The sequence below is a fragment of the Eutrema salsugineum genome, unplaced genomic scaffold (assembly GCF_000478725.1).
Source record: "Eutrema salsugineum unplaced genomic scaffold, Eutsalg1_0 scaffold_11, whole genome shotgun sequence".
NCBI lineage: Eukaryota > Viridiplantae > Streptophyta > Magnoliopsida > Brassicales > Brassicaceae > Eutrema > Eutrema salsugineum.
The window spans coordinates 5288684-5291895 of NW_006256901.1; the positions used below are offsets into that span (position 1 = coordinate 5288684).

General features: G+C 42.8%; 1 non-coding gene across 1 annotated transcript; it reads right to left on the reverse strand.

Moving 5' to 3' along the window:
- Positions 1-2108: 2108 nt before the first annotated feature.
- On the reverse strand, positions 2109-2215 carry LOC112090083. Its single transcript, XR_002901442.1, has one exon. It is a non-coding gene; the product is annotated as a small nucleolar RNA R71 (small nucleolar RNA).
- Positions 2216-3212: the final 997 nt, after the last annotated feature.

Below are 3212 nucleotides of genomic sequence, written 5' to 3' on the forward strand. Positions count from 1 at the left end.
TAAGTGCAATAGAGACCAACCCGCACAGTTTCTACATCCCCCAGAAACCGGCTCAGCCCTGCGAGTTGGAGAGGAAGGAGACCATGCCGCAGAAACACTCGCAATTTACTCCTAGATAGGCGTGCGGCTCCGACAAGGTGATTCAAGCCTCACAAGACAAGTCTTCATCTACTGCGACTTAGGTGTGCGGCCTGGGACATACTGAACCGACCCGCAGCTTTTCCCACTTTATCCATTAAAGCCGGGTCAGGACCCGGTTTGTTCCGGGCTGACCCGGTTCGTTTTTAAGAAGGTATAAATACTTTTTAGGGTTTTTTGGGGGAGAACTAAGTTTTATTCCCTTTGTCTCTTGCCTTTTTGGTGAAAAGACTCCATTAAGAAGAGAAATATCTTTATTTGAGTGTTTAATCAAGAGAGTTTAAGGAGATCTGGGTGTTTAAAGCTGTTTTCTTTTGAATCTATCATCTCCATCTCCATTTCTCATCATTAATCATGCTAATCTACTCAACTTGCAAAAGTTTAAGAGAGATTAGTATGATTAGTGAGTAGTCACCTTAATGAGGTTCTAGATGTGTAGGTTAGGGTGCTAAAGTGTTAGATTAGGAGTGCTTAGGGCTAGATTCATTGATTCATCTCTCTAAACAGCTGTTCTCTATGCTAAATCCTTGATAATCACTTGAGATCTAGATTCTGGGAATTTCATGCACCAAAAGTGTTTGATGAAATTCCTGAAAGAGTTGTGTTAGAGGTTTAAGTAATTTTTCATCATGGGAATGATTTGTTAAATGCTTGAATGATCATTAAGAGCTGTTTGTTAATGCATATTGATTCATGTTTCACAAATGGGAATTTGGTTTGAAAATGGATTAGTATAGGGGTTAATACCTTCATGAGAGGATTAACCTAGATTAGAGTTCTTAATCATTTGAATCATGTCTCATCATTGTCATTAGCATTTCTAGTTTAACACCAAGGCACCCTAACCAACTATCATGTCTAGAATCTCATGCCTCCATCATATCATATTCACATCATTTGTCATTGTCATTTGTCTTTAAACCTGTTTATGTTTATAGTTGTCTCTAGATTAATCAAAACCTATTCTTGTTTGCTTGAATTAAGAACTTGATCATATAGCTTAGTGTCTAACACCACATCTGGATTGATAAACCTCTTTGTACTACATTGACAAGGGGATTGATAGCCCTGAGACCCTTAAAAACCATATCTATCAATTGGCGCCGTTGCCAAATTGTGGTTTGATTAGCATTAAGCTCTGATCTGTTCTTGAGATCAAGTGCTTACTTTCTTGTTTTTACTGATTCCTTTCAAGTTCTGTTTGTGATTTCAGGTGTATGAACACCAGGTCCAGATCAAGAAGCTGCGGTCCTCCTTTTCCTCTAAACGATAACATCAACCTTCTGGTACCAAGGAGGAGAAGAGACAGACGTGGTAGACAACTTGATCAGACTGAGATGGCCGACCAAGGAGATCACGGGGTAGATATAGAACAACCAGTTCAGGAGCAACAGGCTCAAGGTCAGGGAGCTGGTATTGGAATTGGTCAGGGGTTTCACCAAGGCAATGTTCAGCAGGAACAGGTGCACCACCAACAAGCCTATGTCCACCAGGGACAAGCTCAGGCTCATCAACAGAGGCATCAGGCCAATGTTCAACAAAGACACCAGGTGCACCACCAACCCCACCCTTTCCAACCACAACAAAGAAGATATGAGCAACCCCAAATATATGTTGGCGAGAATGACAGGGCCAATGCTCATCAGTATGGGGCTGGTATTCAGGCACCACCTGTGCAGAACAACAACTTTGAAGTGAAAGCATCATTGCTGAATATGGTCCAGAACTCAAAGTTCCATGGGTTAGCAATGGAAGATCCCTTGGAACACTTGGACCAGTTTGATAAGGTGTGTGATCTGACCAAGATTAATGGAGTTTCAGAAGACAGCTTTAAGCTAAGACTATTCCCATTCAGTCTTGGTGACAAAGCTCATCAATGGGAGAAGAATCTTCCAAGAGGCTCCATTCAAACCTGGGAGCAATGCAAGCAAGCCTTCTTATCTAAGTTCTTCTCCACCTCAAGAACTGCAAAACTGAGAAACCAAATCTCTAGCTTCACTCAGCACAGCAATGAAAGTTTTGGTGAAGCATATGAGAGATTCAGGAGCTACACAAACCAATGCCCACACCATGGGTTTAGTGAGGCTTCTCTTCTCAGCACACTGTATAGGGGAGCTCTTCCCAAGATTAGAAACCAGCTGGATACTGCTTCAAATGGGAACTTTCTGGGTAAAGAGATACATGCTGCTTTAGAGCTAGTGGAGAACTTAGCATTGAGCAATGATACTTATGGTGAAGACTATGACAGATCAAATAGGTATGAAGGTTCAAGCTCAGAACAGAGGCTCACCAGAGAAGTTAAGGAGTTGAGGAGTGAATTGGACAAGCTGAATTCACCACTCAGAAGCCAATGCATTTTGTTGGAGAGTATGAGGAACCTTCTCAAATTTTTGAGAACATAAGTGAAGAAGGTCTTACCCAAGAGGAGCTCAACTACATTGGGAATCAGAGGTTCCAAAGATATCAGTATGGTAATGCCAATCCAAACCTCTCTTACAGGAACACCAATGTAGCTAACCCACAAGACCAGGTCTATCCCAATTCTCCAGCTCCAAAGAACTTTGTTCCCAAGCACAACTTTCAAGGGTCATTCCAACCCAAGAATCAATTTGGTCAGAATCAGAGTTTTGGTCAGCAACAGCAACCATTTCAGGGCACTGGTTACACTTCACAGCAGCCAAAGGCACCACCAGGGTTTGGTCCACCACAGTTCCAACAGCAGGCGCCGGTTCAACAACAGTTTCAGCCACCAATGGTTCAACAGCAGCCACAGATGGGTACAGATATGGTTGGTATTCTGCAACAACTACTTCAGGGTCAACAGACTATGCAGCAGGAAATCAAGGAACTGAAGCAAAACCAGGCATCAAGCTCAAGGAACCAAGGTCACCTACCTGGAAAACCAGAACCCAACCCCAAGGAATATGCCAAGGCCATAACACTGAGGAGTGGCAAGGAGTTACCTGGTATTGAGAACAACAATGTGATCATTGAGGACAATGATCAACCTGAGGGGGAGGCAGCCTTAAAGGATGATCAAGTTGCTGAGAAACCAAGGTCAGAAAAGGGTAAAG